Consider the following 23159-nt stretch of genomic DNA (forward strand, 5'->3'; position numbering starts at 1 on the left):
GGGCAGTGTGGCTCCTTGACAGAAATGCGCGGCGGTGGTGTTGGGAGCACTCGTAAAGAAGGAGCCCCACAAAAGGCAGATATTTTTGTAGGCAAAACGCTCGACACAAGGGCCTTCGGGGGCCGGGCTGGGCTGCTCGCCTACACGCTCAATGGCAAACCGCGACTGAACTGTATTCACTAGAAACTACATTAACTCTTCCCTGGTCTACTGCCTACATCCACGCATCTACACACACACACACACACACACACACTCTCACACTCACTGTCCTACATTTCCACAGCTGCCTCCAGACCAGGACCACCAACTCGACTGCCAACATCAACAACAAGAAGAAAAACAACAAAAACAACAACAAGAAAACACAACAATAACAAAGGCTGGGCTCTGTGGAGGAGGGCAGTGCTAGTACTAGGGGCTGTGAGACTGGTCAGGAGGAGGCGCCCCCTCCATCCCCCCTAGTGGCCTCATCCGCTCCCCCGGCCCTCCGTGGTGGGCCAGCGCGACCGTGGCCGCTGACCGGTCCCACCGCAGAGCCGGACCGAGCCCAGTGGCACAGGCGGGAACAAAGAGGGCATTCTCTGAGCGGCCCCGTCCATGCCCTGCTTCACCCCCCGGCCCACCCGCTGCAGAGACGTTACGCAATGGGCCATTTACAGGAACCAGAGGGGAGCTATGACACGGGGGGACACCATGGGCTGTTTACAGTAAACACGCAGCAGGGAGGATGAGCTGTTTTTGGCCTCGTCGTCCGTGTCTTCGTGAATGTGCTAAATACAGGTTGCCTCACCAAACAGACACAATTAAAATGTTCCTATTTGTCAGGAAGTGTTTAAAAAAATTCTTGTATGTTGTGTTTTTGCAAATAGTCAAAGTACCGCCGACGTCCTCAGACAGCTTTAAGAAGTCTGCTTCTATGAGTAGGCAGGGTTACACGTAGTTTTATTCAATATTACACCATAGCACAGACTGATTTGTAGGCCTACTGTTTATCCAAACATTTCAATGGAATGCATTATTAGCATATGGCTGAGTGAGATTTTCCATCATTAGCATCAGTTCACTACTCTTCAAAGGCAACAGGCTTCCTGTGTCTTCTTCGGAGATATTAATGGAATCCCAGAGGGGTTTGAATAAACTATATTTGGCTCACTTTTCATCCTCCATCCCCTTCCCCCCCTGTGTGTGTGTGTGTGTGTGTGTGTGTGTGTGTGTGTGTGTGTGTGTGTGTGTGTGTGTGTGTGTGTGTGTGTGTGTGTGTGTGTGTGTGTGTGTGTGTGTGTGTGTGTGTGTGTGTGTGTGTGTGTGAGAGGGAGCAACAGGCAGACAGTGGGAGAAACAGATACTTTGGCCTTGAGCCACGAACAGTCTAAATTCACAGGGTTTCTGATCTGGTAGACAACATTTTCCAATGTACTCTTAAAACTTAACAACACAAGGCTCTGAATGCACAGCTATAAAGCCTACAGAACTGCATGCTCCACTTCATAAATCACTGTTGAACTTTCACCATGAAGTGGAACTTGCGCGGACACCATTTCGACCAGTAGATGTCAGCCTCAACCCGCGCTGTAAAGTGGGCTGAAAGGACAAGCGTATAGGCCTTCTTCGAGTGGCCACAGTTGTAATACGACTGATATCCTCGGGGTGTCACGATAGAGGGCGACAGGCCTCCATACTGCAGCTGTGTCTTCCGCTTATCCGTAATGTCCGTTGTTATCGCCTAATTGTTCGGCACATGACCCCCATCCATCTCTCACTCGACTGCAGGTAGGCCTGCGAAAACACTGGCGCAGGGCGGTAAAGCTTATTTTCCGTTCCGCATTAATGACTGAATGTCGCCTACTGTATGATGATATTGGCTGGCTCTGTTAGTATGCTATCACGGTTCGTATCAGTAAATAATTGCATTCCTCTGCGCTCTCAAGGTAAACAAATCTGCGTAACGGGGGCGCAATAGTGGACAATTCAAACACCGGCCCGGGGGTTGGTGCTTTACACAAGTGGCCTCTGCGGTGCGTGCGTGTACTGTACAGCCTATCCACAGGTGACACAGAGGTCGAACGCACTGACAGAGAGAGATTGCTTTTACTCTTGTAGTTAAGAGTCTGTTTATCCACCTCTTTCCCCTCATAATGACTGTGTATGCTGTTGCCTAGAGAGGCGTAAGAAAACGGTTGCCTGAAGGGTATGTCGGTTTAACACGGCTCCGTTTATTTTATCTACATCGGTAGCCTACGTGTGAGCCCATGCCAACAGTAAATTGTACCTAATGCGTTCCAGGTATTCAGTCCTTGAGCCAGATCGACACCCTAGTACGTTTGGTCAATCGGTACCATTTCAAGGAAAATAAGTATAGTGATTTTTGACAAGGTATACCACCCTAGAATTAGAACATATTTGAGAGAGAGATATTACTGGTGAATAGGCTAACATTTTCAACGGATAGATATTCCCACAACACTACCACAGCTGATTATCATTAAGTAAATATTTGAAATTTTTTGAAAAATTCCTCTTTTGGTTTTTCATCTTGGACATATTGGAGTGAAATGTTAACACAGTGGGTGTTGAATTTGGGTATTTTAAATAGCTTTATTTTTAAAAAAAATATATCACCATTGTCACAACGCCATGATCTCCACTTGAGTAGTACTTACTAACACTGAAGTTTCCAGTTATACTCCAATATACCAGATGATTTCAAGGATTTTGTTCATATATGACTTGTAACCTATAGCATGGAAAGTAAATAAAGTTCTGGAACATATATAACATCGGTTTTCAGCAAATGTATCGAGCCATTCTCAAAAGTACAGCATTTCAGGAATTTCAGGGATAACATTTCACTCATATACACCAAAATGAAATACAAAAACAAGAATTTTGAACATGACTTTATCCAATGTTGAGATTTCTGTCCTTGAAATGTATGCACATTTATTGCATATTCCATTATATAATGGATCATTTATATATTTCTGCACAATATTTCAGAAAACTTCCAATACAAATAAGTATTGGCATAATGTAGATAATCAGCTGTGGAAGATTTGTGGGGATATCTACTCGTTAAGATTTTTAACCTATTCACCTTGAATCTATCCCTGCATTAGCGTAGGCTATAATAGACATAAATATAGTGATAACACACTAGTTACTACCAATGCAATGCTATCACTTAATTCCTAACGCTAGGGTAGTATAACTTGCCAAAAATCACCATGAGGGCGCTTATTCTCCTTCAGATAGAACCGACCAACCCCTCTGGCTCAAGGACAATTTTTTTTCTTCTTCTTCTTCTTTAAGAAGTTAAATTGAAATGTTAATTTGTAATAATTGCGTAAAGATACAAAGACGTGATGAATTGCTTGATTAATAAGGGAATTAGGCTATACAGTTGCATTTCTCACCATGGGGCGTAGGCTAAGTGCATATGGAACATATCAATGCTCTTTGTTTTGAATTGAGGCAGAAAATGATTTTACAAGTAGAAGGAAAGTTGGCCCAGGCTAATCATTGGAATAAACCTAATCTTCTTTAAGTCCTTCCAGAGCAAACAAACATCATTCTTGCGGCGGTGCCAACTATGACAGAGCTCTCTCAGGTCATGCTTGCCCACCTAACTCTGTTTACACTCAGGCTGGTAAGGAATTCTCCTGATGTGCATGCAGGTTTGTTTTGATGCAGTTCACTGAGAAGCCGGAGCGCATATTTACATGTCAGGCTGCTGTGTTCTGCCTGAGGCTTCTCATAGGAAAGCTTGAACAGTCTTTTTTTTCCCCACATTTATACTGCTGGAGCCCCACAGGAGCAAAACAACAGAATAAGTTCACTGATTCAAATAACGTTTAATTGGGGTTACTCAAAATGTTAGTATTTTCCATTGTCAAATTAATTCTGTTTTCTTGTGCGGACTCAAATTAAGATTGCTCAGATAAATTAAGTTAAAGAGAAATAAACTTTGGGCAGGGGCTTCTATGAAATAAGTAGCTTAGGTTCAGTTCAACTTTTACATGATCAGCATGAAATTGATTTATATGAAAAATATATGGTTGTGTGTGCGCTATTATACAGTTATAATATTATATATATATATGTATATATATTAAATATACTATTAATATACTGTATATATTTATAGAGAGTTCAGATATAAAACCCTCTAAATCTGTCTGACCACTTTCCTTTTAAATGAGCATTTATCAAGCAATATATATTAACTAGAGAATGTAATTCCAGGGAAATTACGAGTGCATGAAAATGCAAAAATGTATAGATACAGTAGATAATGTAGATATAGTTACTAAGGTGTAGCTAGGGTAAACATGGTGGTTGCATAGTTTAAAGAAAGCTGATAGTGTGAAGGTAGACAGTTTAAAGCTTAAACATTACAGTTCTAACTGAACTAATGATTTCTAGCAGTTATGCTAAAAATTTTAACTATGCTAACCAGGTTGATTAGATAACTTAGCTAATCATTTCTAACAGTTATGCTAAAAATGCTAACTATGCTAACAATGCTAACCAGGTTGATTAGCTAACTTAGCTAATCATTTCTAGCAGTTATGCTAAAAATGCTAACAATGCTAACTAGCTAACTTGCTAGTGAGGACTTTTATTTTGAAACATTTGTTGATAGGGTATCTATGGTGGCCACTATCAGGAGTAAAGAAGTTACTGTAGTAAAATCATGTTGGTTGCTATGGAAACGGTCATAAACGCTTAATTTTAATGGTTGCTATGTTGGTTGCTAGGTACATGGAGGTTTCATGTAGTCTACTGGAGACATAGTTGATGATAACGGACAGTTGGAATGGTTGAACAGTTAAATAGTTGAGTAGTTTCAATGGTTAAATGATTTAATAGTGTATTATTGCAGTGAGGACTTTTATTTTGAAACAGTTGTGGACATAGGAAGTATGAAACAGGATCTGTAGTCTTAATGAGATTGTATGCTTAAAGCCTGAGAGAGAGAGAGCTGCTGCACCTGGACTGGCCACCTGGCATAAGATTCTAATTGCCTTATTATGATGTCATAATGTAATGTTAAGGCTATGGGGAAATTTTAATAGTTTTTATTTAATAGTTCAAAAAGTATAAATGTTACAAAGTTGAAAAATACATAGCTGAAGTCACGTAAGTAAGACCTACGCAGCGCAGTTTGAATGAAGTTTCTACGTTAAACGGTTGAAGCTGAATTGCACGCACAAAAAGCGTTAGAAGAATAATAATGACCTATAATAAGAATAAATCGGATAACAGTAGAGTGCATTTTCATGCACTCTAATAATTAGGTTATAATAATATTAAACGTTTATAAACAATATAATGCGCAATACGGTTGATAAATGTTTAAGCACCTGGTTCACTCTTTCCCCAATGCAGTGGTTCACTGTCTTCTGTTTTTAAGATTGACCTTTGACTCACTGGACCCAAGCAGACAGAGGGGTACACAGAGCCGTGGCATCTACACAGCGTAACGGTGAATAACGCCCAGGAGAAAAGACAACTTCCCCCTCTCCCGGGGGATTAGAACGCTACAGAAGACAGAGGTGTTTAAACCTGGGCGAGGGACTCCAGGTAGTCGGGCCCGTGTTTGGGGCGGATGATTTAAAGAGCCCTGCTGTCAGCGCCCGCGCGTCGCTAATGGCCGAAGCCCCGGCCGCCCACACCTGGAGAATGTAGCACGTCGTATATCAGGGAACAGCACTCCGCCGCGCGTGAACCATAAAAACAGCTCATACTCAGGCCAGGCTGACCTTTGGTGACCCGTTACAGAACAAGGCTCCCGGTTCTGTGAATGGAGTGGACAGGGTTCTCCTCTTCTTCCCACATGGAAGGGAGCCTCACTCCGCCCATGAATCACACGGAAAATGTAGTTTTTCGCAAACACAAACAGCCGAAAATAAATAGCTGGCAGTCCGTTCTGTTAAAGGATGGATTTGGGAGCCACCGAGGGAAATCTGTGTGTTTCTCACATTAAAAACAGCTTTAGATTGGTGATGAATTGCCACCGAGGAGCTCCCTATACAATAAATTGTCCACACAACATTAAAGCTACATAATATATATTTTAAAAACGCTCTCAAAAGTATTTTCTTTACGTCGATGGGTGCTCCCAAAGGATTCTGGGAGAACAGCCTGGGTGGTATTTACAGATGTGTTCCTTTGAGAAGGTCGGTCTCAAGCTCTAACCAATCAGAAGCTTTGAAGTCCCTCTGGATGTTCGTTGAACACAAGAATGCAGGTGACGGGGGGGGAAGAGACAGGCCTGTACTTTAGTTCCCATGGCTGTGCTGAATTATTATTTCGACTAGTGTTATTCTTAAATCATGCTTTGAATTGTGGCATCATCAGATGACACGAAAATGAGAAGTGGTGAGAAGCGGTGAGAAGAATGCGTTTGAATTAATGTCTGCGTCTGACCTCGTGGTCTCAAGACTGACGTTACTGAACAGGCTGAGATGGCAGATTTCATGACCAATTTGCAAAGATATTTGCCTCATATCCCATAAGATCGCTCTTCCGCTAACAACCCTGTGAGAGAATCCAGATCTGTCCAGATTCGGTCCAGGAGTTTGATCCTCTGCTATAAAAGGGGATGTTGGAGATCTGTGCTGAGACGTCCCGGGGTGATTTAAGGCTGTGGCCCTGGCCTTGACCAACCCCTGCTTCAAATGTAGGTCTTGAATTTCCCCTTGGGGATTAATAAAGTATCTATCTATCTATCTATCTATCTATCTATCTATCTATCTATCAAAGTTCACCCTAATACACCGTTACACGCCAGATAGTCAGATAGTGTCATGTTTTTAAATGATCATCAAATCAGATGTTGTGACACTATGGTATGTTACTGTATACTGTCCGTAAGTTGATAGTAAGTTTATTTGTGCGGCCTAAATCATTGTGTATTTCTCAGTTACATACAGTTCAACACAAATTTCATCCTGATATAATATCTTTTTTTAAATGTTTTATTTGTGATAAAAAAATGTAGACCTGTGATATCGATTAGACCTGGATATGCTGGAAAGTGTTGTTGTACAGCATGAGGCCTCTAATAAATGGTTAGCATGACGTCAGAGAGCTCTACCGGTGGTGGTATTGAGAATAGAATAAACAGACAGTCGAGTCGGTGGAGCGCACCGCGCTGCTTAGCATGCTGGTGAACTGCGGTGGAGAGAGAACAGAGACATGGAGATGCAGGCTACAGATTCCCTATGGCTCCCTGACAAAGATGCTTTTGTGTTGGCGGCCCTCGGCCCTCATTGCCTACAGCTTATGGGGCTGACTCTCTCACACTTTCTCTTGTGTGTCCGTGTGTGTGTGTGTGTGTGTGTGGAGGGGGTGGTCTGCGCTCCCGCAATGCTAATTCCTGTCAGAGAGTAATGCGAGAGAGAGAGTTGTGGGGGATTTTTCAGAAGGCCGTCCAGCGGTAAAGAGAGAAGCCTGAGGGTGCTCGAGTCAGCCAAGTCAAGATGTTTGCTCTTGACTGGGCATATTCATTCCTATTAATACAATTCTTTTAATTAATTATAGAGGAATTTAGTCTGTATGAAGAGAACAAAAAGACTATGATTTCCCTGAAGTGCGTCTCAGTTGTTTTGAAAGAGCTGAAAAGACCGTCTGCGTGAAAGTCTGAGAAAGAGTTAGTGAATTGTTAGAAGCTTCCCTGGCATTTACTTGGCAAAAAGCTTCCGCATATATACAGTACAGTATATCTCTCGCTGCATCAACTCTACAATACCCAGTGTTTAGTCTCTGAAAGTCTTACGTGTTGAAATTCACGATGATTTGGGGCAAATCATCTTGTCATCAAAGGCATCAACGAATTAATTAGTGAATGCAGAAAATATACACTACTCACAAAAAGTTAGGAATATCTGACTTTTGGGTTGGGTTTGGGTGAAATTGAATGTTTCAGTGCAGAACGTTAAGAGAATTTAGAGAAGGTCACATTAAGTTCAACTCAAAAGGTTATAGTGGATTTTAGGTTCATCTTGAAATTTTACCCGAAAGCCGAATAGGCTATCTCTGACTTTTTGTAAGAAGTGTATGATGTGTGTAACTGTATCGCCTAAATGAATGAATTGGTGAATGAAATGAATGAGTGACTGACTACATGAATGAATGGGTGAACGGCGTGGCCGACGGAGCAATCCCTCAGCAGGCTCTTTCTCAGCCTCGTTGCGATCTGCTGGAGCGTGATCCAGGCGCCGCGCCAAACGCCGCTCTCCCCTGAAGTACTCCAGGCTGCTCTCGTCCTGGCTCCGTGTGAGGGATTCGACTTTTTTTGGCTTGTGGACCAGGCAGACAACTTGCGTGAGAACCCCCCTCTCTACAGGAGCCCAAGTGGGACAACTTGCCGCATAGTTGGACCGGCGACAGCCCGGGGAGTTGACTCAAGGGTCATCCAGAGCAGTAGCTTCAGAGCGCGTCACCACCCAGCACCGGTTTAAACGCAGGGACGAAGCATCCCAATCTGTCGGCCATCAGTCTCAGCGCGCTCCCTGGTCGAGTCAGTGGAAGTCGTTTAGTCTGTGTGTGTTTTCATTGGAGGGATTTAATAAAGCCAGTATAGACGCGGAGTTGATTTAGTGCTGATGGCGGAGCGCGATAGACACCATCTGAGGACGAGCTCGGTAGGAAAACGTCGGTGACGGAGGCGACACCGCGTATACGTGCTAAAGTGGCGCTCGAGAGGTCTGTGCCGGGGCCCGGTCCGTCTCATTGTTTGTTTACGCGAGACGCAGAGGAGCGTTGGCGCGTGGCGAATCGGCGGGGGTTTGTTCAACGCGTCGCCGCCTCGCACTTCTAGGCTGGCGGAGACCACCCAGCCACTGCTGTTATTGTTATGGGGAGGGTCAGAAAGGCGCAAATATGCGCTATTGTGGTATTAAGTTTTGTTTTAAAGAAATAACGCCTTGAGGAATTTAATGAGGCTGTTATTTACACACACAGACGCTGCTCAGTAGGACAAGAAGGATCTGATTGCATCGCTACACTTCTTTTTTGGCATTCGTCATGTCCATCTTCACTCTCATATCATTCTTCTCTCTCTCCTAACCCTCTTTTCTCTCTATCTTTTTTTGTCACACCCTCCTCTCTCCATTCTTGCCTCTTGCCTCCAGTTCCCTCCCTCCATCACCCTCAACACCTCCTCCCTCCATCCCCCTGCTTTCTCCTCCTCTCTTCTCTCTCACCCTCCACTCTCTACTTCCTCTATTTCAGTGAAAGCCTTTCTTTCCTCTTCGCTTTCCTGCTCTTTTTTTTTTTAAATCTCCATCTCCAGTTCCAGGCTGGCTGTTTCACGAGACCGCGCTGTTTAAACAATCCTGAGAGAGCGCAGTAGGGGGGGCACCGCCATCGTTGGACCCTGCAGAGCTGCAAACAGCGGCCGCCACTCCATCGCTCGCTCACTCTCTCGCTCACTCTCTCACTCACTCTCTCACTCACTCTCTCGCTCTCTCACTCTCTCTCTCGCTCACTCACTCGCTCACTCTTGCTTGGCCATTCCCAGCAGTCCCGCATTATCGCCGATACCGTGCTTTTACTTGTTCAAACATACACAGGCTGTCAGTGTGATAAACTCGCATGTAGGAGGGGAAAGGCTGAGGGAGAGAGAGAGAGAGAGAAAAAAAGAGGGAGAGAGGAAGAGAGAAAGAGGAGGAGGAGGAGAGGGATAGATGGACCAGGAGAAACGAACAGTAGGTGTCCGATTACATCTCCACATCAGGTCTTGGGGAAGTCCGTGGTGTTATCTGAGGGTCATCTGACCTGAGCTAATAAACAAACAGCCCATAATAGGTGGGAGATGTGGGAGAGGCAAAGCTGACCTCTGACCTTAGATGGAGATCATGCTGAAATAACACATCAACAGAGGGGTAAAAACACTTAAGGTACAGCTTCATTACCCAATACACCTACACTGACTGGAAAATGGCTGAAAAAATTAGCAATACATTGATGAGAAATGCATTTGTTTTCTTTTAAATATATTTATACTTAATTTTTTGTGCTTCATGGAAATATTTCACACTGGTGCATTTACCGAGGTCGGCTGCAATTTCAATCATACTGTGGTTAAGGGATTACTTCTGACAAATCACATATTCACAGAGATGCACCAACAAAAACAAGAGTCAGGTGTCTTAGAGACCGGCAACCTGAGTCTTCAAAAACATCTCTCCCGGGCCGGCTCCATGACGGTGGTCCGTGGAGCCACTCGAGGAGGTGGCACGCAGAGCTTGACCGAGGCCTCTGATTTACGGCGAGTTTGACGTGCGGTTGAGAGCTGAGCTGGCCTTGAACTCGCATATCCACGGCGACTGTACACACACACTTTGTTAAGTTGTCTCAGAATTGACAGGCTCGTCTCGTCTCGTCTGTTCAGCACGTGGCAACCACCAAACGCACTCCATTTTACAATCAAAAATCTGTTTCTGATGGTAAAGCCACCAGCTTCTTACAAATTGAAGTTTGCTCAGTAGTCTGCAGCCACATGAAATGCAATTTAGTGTCATTGTTTGCCCCCACTTCAACCTTGAACGAATCTTACATGACAAAATGTCAAACTAACAACCAAAAGTGACCCACAACGCAATGCCATGTTATGACTTGTAACCAGTGGCCTTGAATAACAGAACACTCCCAGCCCAAGTGAGCTAATGTCCATTCACTCCTACATCACTGAACATTCATCTGAACAAGTAACACCCACGCTTCTGTAAATCTGCTCTGTTATGACAACTGCAGTCTGCCTCTCGGAAGAAACAAGGGGCCCAGAGAACTATGCCACTTTACCACAGTTTTACTACACAATAGAACGTATTTACTATCAAACACTTTTAAAACCTCTGGAACTGTTGGTAGCGTTGGAATCTTGGAAGCGAGAGCTGTTGCACTTGCATGAATGTTGGCAAGTTTAAGTGCGGCATGCTTGGACGGCTTTCAGCCTCACATGAAAGCTCTTTTAAATGAGGCGTCTGCCAAATGAATTTAAAACGCAAGATGTAGAACTACTGTAAAATGTTTTATTTGAGAGAGTAAAACAAAATGGCTCCGCTGTGATCCAACACAGCAACAACTGACATATTTTTCTTAAACAAGTTCCTGTGGTGGTGAAAGTGCCCATTGTTTTGATTCCACATCATTTGGGTTTTATTAGCGCAGGTAAAACGATACGAGCTTGGCTGTGAAAGGAGCGCCAACACGCAACAAAGTGCTACAGAGCCCCGGCGCTGCGCCTTACTAAAAGCCCTCACCGTCACGACGATACGACAGCTCCCCAAATCTCTGCATCTCCGCCGATCCCCATCTGCCGCTCCTCCGCACACTCCATCCCATGACGGAGCTCATCCATCACGCCAGCACCAGCGGCCCACAGTCCCCCTCACCCAGCCCGGCGCTGAGGGTACAGACGGGGGGGACCCTGCCCCCCCAGCCCACCTCATCCCACCCCTTTCCCCCGAGCCTCTCGCCGCACCCATGAAGGCTGCATTCATCTCCTGGCGAGATAAGGGCGAGCCCGGCCCGGCGCTGCTCGTGGCCCGTGGGCCTGTCTGTTGAGGGGCCTATTAACCAGGCTTAACATGCCAACACCCTGCACAGAGGCACACGGGACAGACGCGAGCGCAGAGCTGCGAAGAGAGAGAGAGAGAGAAAGAGAGAGAGTAACGAATGGCCCTCAGTGCCACGCTTATCTAAATAGCTTGGAAAGACTCCATTTGTGCTGTCAGACACGCAGTGATGAACTACTGGGAAGATCACAGGCCCTGATTGGCCACAGTGACTCACAGTAATAAATCTGACCACTGTACAAGCGTGGTGGTGCTGGTGGTGTTTGTTTGCTCACAAATTCTGTTTTGGCACTACATCTGCGGCTTAAACATTAACATAGGTTTTTGGCTGCATATCAGCCGTGTTGTGGGAATATGAAATATGTAACTATTTATTTGAACACAATACAACTTGTGACGTTGATAAATGGGAATGCAGTGTGACTTGTGTTGCGAGTCTGACTACAGAATATGTAATGTGTGTGATGTCAAGGGTTTGGTTCCTAATCTCAGTCTCTTGCCACTGAGTCATTCGTTACTGTGATAACAGCCATACTTACACTCTGGCTTTCACCTCGCTCGTGATAAAGGGAGACAAATGAGGCAGTAGTGATGCTTAACATGTGTTTGTGGGGACAAGCCCAGAGAGAGGGAGAGAGAGAGAGAGAGAGAGAGAGAGAGATACAAGATTGCAACTGAGATTCAGGAATAATGAGGGTGTGTTTGGTTTCATGATGGAAAAAGTTTTGATCACACACAGCTAGTTTGTGCTGACAGATGTCTACTCAGCCAGACAGGGTAAACCCAGCCTGAGCTCGGTTTGGTGATAACCAGGCTACTATACTCAGCTGTAATGTAGGGCTTTGAAAATGAGGCAGAGCTTAACTTTAGTTCATACATCAAGGTGTAAACATTAAATTGTATTTATTTGATCTAAGTCACACTGTACAGTACATACCGCAGCCACTGTGCGACCACAGCAGCTGTTATTTAGCAAACGAAAATTTCTGCCCAACCTTGCAGCTTTATCCACCGAAATTGCTTCCACCTGCCGCCTCCTCCTCCTCGAACCCTCGTTGTAATCACAATAAGCCGAAGAGTATGAGTTTTAGGGGCTTTACAGCAACACAAAAGCCTCGGCATTAACTGACACTTAACCTGAGGTTTGGGGTGGGGGGTAGGTTGGGGCAATTACAATCAAAGTTTATGAGATGTGACCGCTGTGGAGATCCCAGGAATGCAGGGGAGTGCAGTGTACAGTGTGGAGCTGCATTAGTGTGAGGAGCTGGATAACCCCGCAGGAGCCGGCCGGCGTGGCAGGCGGCCTTAATGGGCTCGCTGAGTTCAGATCGGGGGGGCCACGGGGGACCTACAGTGGAGCTCCGCGCGGTGCAGCAGGTCATCGCAAAGCCCACTCAATCACGTAAACAAGCCGGGGCCTAACCGCACCACACACGGAGGACATCAAACACATGCACTGGACATACGAGCAGGGATGAAAACACACACACACACACACACAATATTGAGCTTCAACACATACAGTGTACAGTACATGAAGAGTAATGTGCTGTTTATAAACACAGAGACACACACACACACACACACACAAACCTGTGTGCATGCATACGCATACAGTATATACATACATACATGCACACATACATGCGTACACTCACATGCTTACAGAGAGGGGGGGGGGCGGTGCAACAGTTAACCCAGACAAGCAGACCATGTGTACACCTGGTCAAGTGTAACATACAAGACACACATTTACACAAGCGATAAATCCCACAAAGGTGTTTGGAGGGTTTCAGGGCAAGTTTTCCAAAGTGCACTGGAGATTTACTGTATGTTTCTAACCACCTGCTCTTTCATCTCAGACAAGCGTCTCTTTCCCACCCATTCACACACACACACACATCAACAGAGATGCTTGTTTTCCAGTGTTAAAATGAAGTCCTGTACTACTGTTTTCTTGGTAGGAAGGGATCACAGAATCCTGTTGTGCCAGAGCTGCAGGCATGCAGGGCAAATGTCTACATTTGTTCCACCTTGGACAGTAGATCAGTGTGTTTCTTCAGGCTGGATTAAAGCTGGATTATGATTAAGTTATCTCAGCATCCCCAACACACAATCGTCTTATAAGTCAGATCATCCCGGATCTCATCCTACCCCCCACCGTTACTAATGCACTAATGCATCACTCTAAGCTATCACGTCTCTCTCAGATGAGACCCTCTCTGAGGTCTGTTGTAGTGGCAACGTTGCTCTAATGTTGTTTATGAGTGGATCAGTCCACTCAGGCCATTACATGCACTCTGAAATCACAAGATCTCCCCCCAAAAAATACTGTGGAGCTCATTAGAAATCCTCTCCAGTTAATGTAGTGGCGGTGGAATGGAGCAGCGTGCACATTTTGGCTCGGCTTCAGACGGAGCTGGATGAATTACCTGCTACAGGTTTTGGAGGGGCATCAGGAATGCAAATGCGGATAGATGTTTTTATCAGCGCAATCACACCCTAAGAGCAAGAGGACATGGTGCAGTTTTCACTAAAAGGACTGTGACATTAGCCCGTGGCAGTGAAATTAAACATCCTCCTTGTTTTCAATTTTTCTGTTATCAGTCCATACATACTGCAGGCCTGAAATAATGTGGATTTGAAGTAGAGGGCTAAATATGGCAGTTAAAATAAGCAGACATTTATTTTGGGGAGGAACGGGGGGAAAAGTGTCTACCTGGTGCAGCTGAAAGAACATTCTAGAAACTGAGAATGAGCAGGGGAGAGTTCTTCTTGGACGTGCCCCAAAACAGTTGTGGTTTTGATCTTTTTTCAGCTCCCAATCATTCCCCTTCGAGAATACACAAAAAATAGAAACATTTGTGATGAAGACCAAGTCAGAATGATTTGACCTGACATGTTTACGCGATGCGCAACAAACTCAGGACCTTTTATGAACCGGTTATGACATATGGATCATATCCTCTGACTGACCACTCTGTTGCAACATGTAAACAAGATTTTTTTTACATTTTTTTTATCAACTTCAAGTATTATCGTAAAAAACACGGCCCCTTGCATAAATAAAACAAATGTCTATTACAACATTGGCAACAACACTATATTGTACTTGTGCCTCTGCTGTTGTCAGAACACAGCAGCTCTCACACATCCACACACACACAGCAGAGCAGAGCGGAGAGGAGCCCCACATAATGTACACACACGGAGAGCGGTGAGATTTACTGGCTCTAAAAAAAGGGCCCCGAATGTGAAGTGTTTCTGCCAAGTGGTGGGACGGATTGGCCCGCCCGCCTGTGGGAATGTTGCGTTTGATGTGAGCATGGCACGGTCATGTTCAGGGGTCCCTCCCCGGGCGCGCACATATACATAGATCTCTGGGAAAAAGGCATGGCGGACACACTCGGGGGGAATGTTGTATGTGGGGGGACATGCAGGAGCAGGAGAAAGAGAGAGAGGAGAGAGAGAGAGGACTAAAAATAATCCGACGTGTCTCACATGGCGACGGCTGGAAAAATGTGCCCCGGACTCCCAGTTTCACAGAACGAAGGGTGAGACAGGAAACAGACAGGATGCCTCTGCACAACATGCTCCGCAGTGTCCTCTCCACAACACGCTAGACACAACACGAGCCACAATGGACCGTCCACAACACGGTCCCCTGCAGACAACACACAACACGATCCACTGCTGGTCAACATGGTTCAGCAGGAGGAGGTATTGTAAGCCTATCAACCTTATTAACACTGACAATAAAATATCAAATACACCTGCAAATCTGCTCTATATATTGTTTTTGTCCTTTTCATATTTTGATTTAAAAAAAAAAAGTCAGAAACTACGATAGCAGAGGTCATTTTACCTCACACTCTCGGTCGACAGATACCACGCTCTTCCGGGGGGAACTTTGGGTGGAAATACTCAGGTTTTCATACATTCTTGCCAACTCAAACAGAAATTACATACATTTTAGTTCACGGTACAGCGGTCGCAGTCATCCGACCGTGGCGAAGGGGCGGGAAGGAGCAGCATCGAGTTCAGTCTCCCGGGACAGGAGTCTGCTGTAGGGCTGCACCCAGTCAAAAAAAAAAAAAAAAACCTTCTGCCAACACGAAGGAACTCCTCTCGCATGTCCAGCGCCCTGTTAAACAGGGAGTGTTTCATGGGTCTCCTCTGTCAACGGGAAAAATATGTCCGCCGGGATATTATTAAGATCTCTGTGTTTGAACTGGCACAGTATGGAGGCAGACAGAGAGAAGAAAAAAAAAACCAGATAGGGACGGATAGGGAATACTGTTAAAACATAACGGCTTCATATAGACATTCGACACATCAGGAAACAAAACACCCAATTAAGATTTTGCGAGTTTGAATTTATATAATGTACGTTAATAATGCACTGGAAGGGAGAGCCTATTATCACTTCATTGGTGTTTTCTTTTCTGCATGGAGTGAGGCAATACTTACATTATCACTCTTGGTAGATTGAAGTTGATGGTCAATTGAGAAGCAGGGACAATTATATATCACCTTATGTAAATATTGAGCGGAATATATCATGCTATGGGCCTTTTCACAGGAAACCACTCGGGCCTGCAGTGGAGTGTTTCCTGTTCTCTGGTGAGTTGATATTTCGCCCCTCACAGTTTGTTTATTTCAGGTTATAAAGGAAACACCTTAACAGGGGAAAGGCCGTGGTATTGTGGTATCATATATACTGTAAATAGGCAGCACCTTGTAAAAATAACCGCGGCTGCTTGGAAGGAGAAGAATATAGGGAAGCTGGCCTGCACTACATCACTTCAAAAGACGCCATGTTTGAGTCCCTCGTAAACACTCACCTTTCCGTGACCTTTGAGTAGAACACGTGGTTTTCTTATCGATGTCTGGCTTATCGATTTATTGTTTCCAATTCCGCACACTGGTATTTAATTCAGTTGAAGAAAAAATCATTAGGACGTTATAGTTAAGACTAGAGCCAAAGCATCTACACTAGCCACATACTGTATGGACAGAGTTGGAGTCAAGAGAATATTTCTGTACATTGAAAATATTGCTGTACATTGAACCCGCAGTTTAGTTTTGAAAATGCCACAGCAAATGCTAAAGTTCAAAATACATGTGTCATCTTTGACCCACATCTAAGCATTAAAGCATTTTTCTGTTCTATAAATATATACATTAAACATCTGCTAAACTCATGTAATGTCCTGTTATATCACAGCCAAGCATCGGAGGTTCAGAACATGTAAACCAATCATGTCTGTACAGGTTGTGTGTAGGATACCTGAGGTTATATTTTTGATCTGTGCGGATTTATGCTCATTATTTTGACTTTCTGCTACATATTTGTCTTCATGGAGTATTAAATGTCAGTATGAATATGCACCAGACCTTTACTGCCTGGCTGCAAACTTGGATGTCAGCCTATGTCTGAAACCGTTCAGTTCACTGGTTATCCCGAGGGAATTGTAAGCATGTGGAGAAGGCTGTGGGTAGGTGTGTGTGTGTGTGTGTGTGTGTGTGTGTGTGTGTGTGTGTGTACATGTGCATGCGTGTGTACATGTGCATGCGTGTGTACATGTGCATGCGTGTGTGTGTGTGTGTGTGTATGTACATGTACAGTATGTGTGTGCATATGTGTGTGTGCGTCCTTATGTACAAATGGTGTGCGGCTGTGTAGTGTGCAGTAATGCTGCTTAATGGTAATTGTCCATTATGTCTGTATCCATCAGTGCTGTCCTGGCTAATAGGATGGTGTCCTATATTACTTACAGTGTCTGTTTATTTCTGTGCTTTGGCCCCGAGCCATGTTGATATTCCACTCCTCATCACGGCCATAAACAACACTCTCCAGGAAACGGTAGGAAGTTATAGAGCAGCGCTGCTTTATGAGGCCCCCGGAGCGCCGCAGAAATGAAATATCACCGCAGTAAGAGGCTGCGCTGTGCCCTGATCATCACGGTGCATCTACACACACACCTACGCACACGCACACACACACACACACACACACATGCACGCACACACACGCACGCACGCGCACACACACACGGATGGACACACACACACACACGCATGCACGCGCACACACACACAGGCTTCTCACTCCTCAACTCTGCAGCAGATAAGGCCTCTGTTCATTAGAAGGGCATTAGGAATAATTGAGTGTTTTGAAAGACTACTTAGAATGACAGATGAAGTCAAGAGAAGGCCGTGTAATGGCCAGATGTAATGTAGAAGATAGCTGAAGGAGGCTGAAACTGCTGACTGCTATGAGCACATGCATAGGGTTGTGAAGGAGAGAACACTCCGGCAGCATTTTCAGCCACACTGGACTTGACATTAGAATTCAGAAAAACATGATTAGTATTTCAAGTAGAAGCCAAGCCCTGACTCTACTCAGGAAGCTAGGACATTCAATACGCTATGCTTACAACCAACTGTCACTGTTGTTAACAGTGAATGTGACATTTTATATAATTGTGACATTAGGGATCCAAGTATGATGTGCCAAGTATAATGCAGATGCATTTTTTACTGGTTGGACTCTAATTCTGGATTTCCATAATTCAGGACTCAATCACCTCAGGTGCATAAAACCGTTGTTTTGAACAGGCCAAAAAGTCTTGGTTTGAGCTTCTTACGGTGCCGCAATACCATATGGATATGAATTTTTCCAGAGTTTTTTCCGAGACATCGCTCATCTAGAGAGGAGAAAAATATGAATTTGCAATGTGGAAAGCTGCGGATTTGTGCCAGGCCTGTCAGAAAGGGAGAGGCGCTCGCAGCCAAACCTCGTACTCCTCCACACCCACGAGTGCCCCCCCGCGTCCCATCCCACTCGGGCGGTGTGGCTTTCCTCCCTCTCCTCGTGGCCGAGCCCCGGCTCTGGATGGGAATGTTTTCCCAGCGTCCTCGGCTCCTTCTCAATCTCACCTTGTCGAGTCTGGAACGCCCAACCAGAGGGCACAGTTCAGGAGCCCTCGATTTCCTCTCCAACTTAACGTTCATTTTTGTGTGTTTTTTTGCTGTGTTATTTTTCTGGCACTGAGCACCCAACAGTCTCTACCCCAGAAACCAGAAGGGTGACACCAAGCAGCAAGTATGTGGGCTAAATGTGAAATTAAAAGTGAAGGTTGACTGCATAATATACACAGCCAGAGCAATTCCTATAAACAATTATGGCTAGCGGCGATAATTGCTAATGACACTGGGTCATATTTGCTTCCTCTCAGCATGTGAAAGGAAATACGCTCAAAATGGCTCCACTCACTCACTCACTCACTCACTTACGGCTCACTACCACAGCACTTCTGCTCTGCACTTTTACACGGCTCTGGATCTTCACCCGCGTCCCTCTTTAACAGGCCTGTGTAATGGTCTTGTTAATTTGATTATAGCAAATCCCCTCTGAAGCGGGCCCCAGACCGGGAGGTATTGACAGGCCTGATTAGGCTCTTTTACAGGTCCACAGAGAAGGGCCAGGTGGGAACGGTGCGGACTATTAATGACCAGTCGATACGGACAGGGGGAGTATCGGTTCCCGTCCGCTCCAAGGCTGTCAACTTTTTAAATGGCACGCTGCGATGACAGCAGAATTGAAACCACCTGAGCCTATGCATTGTTCGCGCATTACAATTCCACATAAAGCCTGAACTCTGGAAGCCAAAAATGTGTGCAAATTGGGGGGGGGGGGGGGGGGGGGTGGGGGCATGAAACTGTGGCTCAGACATACCGAGGTTAGAACAATAAATTTCAGTGCAAGCAGCGCATGGCTAAGTGGCGTAAACAAGCTAATCGAACATCAGAGGGGTTAACCTAAACAAGTCTCAGCTTGCTCGCACTGTAGCACTGTGAAATCCTCGTGAAATCGGCAGAAACGTTCACACTTGCTGCCGGACCACACCAGCGAGAGCGGAGCGGGGTAGCGGTGTAACAGACGGGCCGCGACGCTCGCCGAATCCTTTTTCCAGACGTTTTCCAATCGTGACAAGCGCAGCCTCCGTGACAGCACGCAGACGATTCGGCGGGGCCGAGCCTGGTACCCCTCAGAGACGGACGGAGCTAAGCGGCCGAGACACCGAACCAGAGAGAAAACCCCGCAAAAAAACACACACCAGACGCTTGTCAAGGCCCTGAGCCAGCGGCTGATTAACTCAAAGGGCCGAGCGCACCACAAATCAGGAGGAAGACAACTCCAGACCAGAGGGGGGATCTCGCATGTGTGAAGTGGGATGAAGGATGGGTGTCTGCGGACGAAGAGGAGGAGGACGAAGAGGAGGAGGAGGAGGAGGAGGGGTGAGGGGTGTTGAGTGTAACATCCTGTTAGTGTCCATTAGTGTAAGCGACTGCACTGAGACATATGGATAAGAGGAGCATTTCTCATTTGTCTTTCTTTCATTAGCTAGTTATTTTTTTATCAATGTCAAAAACTATACTATCATCTTTTTAATGCAAACTAAAAACAAAAATGACAACAGTCTGTAAAAAAAAACACATCAGCAGCTGCGAAAACTTTTGGTGCTGGTCAGCTCATGTCCCTGACCTTGTGTGTTAATTGGTCAGTAGAGGTCAGTCCAGCGCTAAAAACAAACTCGGTCCTCTCTGCTGGCCCTCATTTGTCAAGTCCACTTCTTTACATTTTAGGATTCTTTCCAAATCCATGCTTCAGACTTCAATCCCTATTCCCTACTAAATGCACTCATCACAATCTGTTTAAACTTCTACTCCAAAATCCTTTTTTTTTTTTTTTTTTGGTAAATTACATCAGTAACGTAACCTCCCTGACATTTTCTGAAATAACATTTTGACAAGCTCTGATGAGGGTTGTTAGGAACATTATCAAACGCCATTGCTTCATCTCAAATATTGATCTATTCGGACCCCCCTCTGTCTTATCTGCCGTGGGATTCATTTCATTGGTTATTTCCTGTTGTCCTGGCGTATATACGCACAATCCTCTGTGTGTTCACTCAGGTCCTGTCCCACTCCGAGCAGGCCCGGGCACACACACCGAGCGCTCTCTCTCTCTCTCTCTCTCTCTCTCTCTCTCTGCGTCCGTGCATAAACAAGATAAGCAGGCGTGACGCCTCCTGCATATGGTGGTGATCAGGGCCGGCTCAGGGTCCAGTTTGATTAATTCGATTGCATCGATAAACATTTCTGCCCCGAGAATATGAGCTCACTCATGTTACCCCGCTGTTCAGGGAGCAGCCGGTGTCTCTATACAGCCAGACACCCATGGCTCCCAGCCAAGAATTAACTTAACATGAGGCATGGGCTATGGTGGTCGCTCGCTCTGGACAAAAGAAAAGAAAAAAAAAAAAGACAGTGAAGTTTTTCAGGGTATAGAGACATGGTTTGTGTCATAGCTCGTACTTACATGTGTTTGTCTTCTAAAACAATCAGGATTTTTGGACTTAAAACGTTAAGCAGACACCGCTGGGCTGTCCGACTTGTACCCCAGCATGCAGGTCCAGTGCTTTGTTCACGTCCGAGTGAACCTGAGCAGTATGCCCCGTCCACTGATTGGGCAGCCTGTGTAAACATACACACCGTCAGCACGAGGCGCGCTTTGCTAGCTCAAAAGCTCTTTGACTGACAGATTCCAGTATTGTGGTTTATTGTTGCTTATACTGGAGAGATTGGGATATTTTCCAATCTGCAGATGTGGATTTGCTTGTACGTACTCTCGATGTCCTTTGTCAACTTACACTGTGATCCTATTAGATAAATCAATTTCAATTACGTAATATCAACAGTTTCCATCATTTATATGGCTACCTAAGTTATTAATTCTATCCATAAATCCACCTATCAATTTATTCAACGCATTAAATTGCCTACATAAGAATAAAATCTTAAGCCTTCCAATGCATATGTGGAATTATAAATAGCAGATAATTGCCTGTAATACTGTAATAGGTGCGATACAGCATGAATATTATCATATTAATTCAATATTTTAAAATAATACAGGGATGATCTCCCAAAAATCTTCAACCAGCAGATTTGAAAATTCAAGTTTATTTGACTATTCTATTATTGGAGACTAGGGTTATGTATACTGAAAATATGGGTTTGTTTGCAAAACATCTAGGTAGCCCTTCTCTCATTTTATGATCATCTAAAAACTATTCATAATGGTTTACTCTGTAGTTCTAGATGTAGGAACTTTTTAACAATATCAATATGAGTTAATTGCAGAGATGTGATGGCCAAATATGGTAGAATATGGACACATGTTCAGAGTTTCGCTAGAAATATTTAGATACTTAGACATACACAAACTCTGTACTATGTATAATATTGAGAGTATACTGAAAACAAATAGGTCTTTAAAGTTCAGTGCCAAAACTACTTACATTTTAATTTAAGAATATTTTCAATCATACTTTACTTTTACAGGTATTGCGCATATGTGCTAGGCATTTTACACGTCAGAAACTGTGGTTTTGTGTTGGTGCAAGTGAAGCGTCAATTCAAGTCCACTTTTTGAGTGTTCTGGCAAACTGTTGTTCTTCAGATGAAATCTGACCGGCGTGACACATTTGAAAATATTTGAAGCCCATTTCAGCTGCTTGTTGCCCGTGGCAGCCAATCTTAAGTCAACTCCGTGTGGACCATACTCGGCTGGAAGAGATGGATCTCTTTCCTTGACTTACAGGCGGAAAGAGTTAAAAACCTCTCACAGAACACACAAGACTGACAGGTCCTTGAGAGGTCTTTGAAACCGGGTAAATAAAGGGGAAAGAGAAATCCTGCCCTATAGAGGAATTCCACTTAGGGGGTTCTTTCACCTATGGTGACTTTTTCAAAGTCGTTTTTGTTATTTTTGTTAACCTTCAATCTGCTAGTTACATTTTAGATACAGTATTATTCATAATATGTCAACCTACCAACTGAAGTTACTTTTACAAAAAGGTGATTTTTTTTATACATACAGTTCAGTAAGGAATATAGTCCATAGACACTCATAGAAACAAACGCTCAGAGGAAAGAACAAAGCTATCGCTATCAAGCAATACAGCTTTGGTTCAGTTTCAATTCAGTTGAAGGTTCTCAATCAGCAAGTTGTCAAGTACATCAAGTAATGGTATTCATTTAGATTTTACAACAATAATATCAATCTTTTCTCAAGGATTCAAGGATGTTTTTTTTAATCTGTCACATAAAACATATAGTGGTTTCGGTGAGTAACAATGATCCAAACTTACTCTGTTTCTCTCTGTCAGTCCTACAGCTTTGCGATGAGACGTTAAAAGAACGACATCGCTCAAAAATGATACATGACATGTGTCTTATGCCATAAATCAAAATGCACGGCTTGGAGCCTCTTTAAGGGGAAACAGGTTTAAAATGGCCTCCTCAATTACTTCCATATGATCACCAGGAGTGAATGATGATGTGGGTATTTGGACAGGAGTCAAAAGCAACTGTCCAGTTCAAACCTTTTTTCCCCGAGATCTGGTGAGTGACCAAGTCTCTGTGCAGCCCATGTGGCGAGCAAATGTATCATTGGTAACAGGATGTCCAAAAATAATATTAAACATATAAAAATGAAAT

The sequence above is a fragment of the Sardina pilchardus genome, chromosome 1 (genome assembly GCF_963854185.1).
Source record: "Sardina pilchardus chromosome 1, fSarPil1.1, whole genome shotgun sequence".
Taxonomy (NCBI): domain Eukaryota; kingdom Metazoa; phylum Chordata; class Actinopteri; order Clupeiformes; family Clupeidae; genus Sardina; species Sardina pilchardus.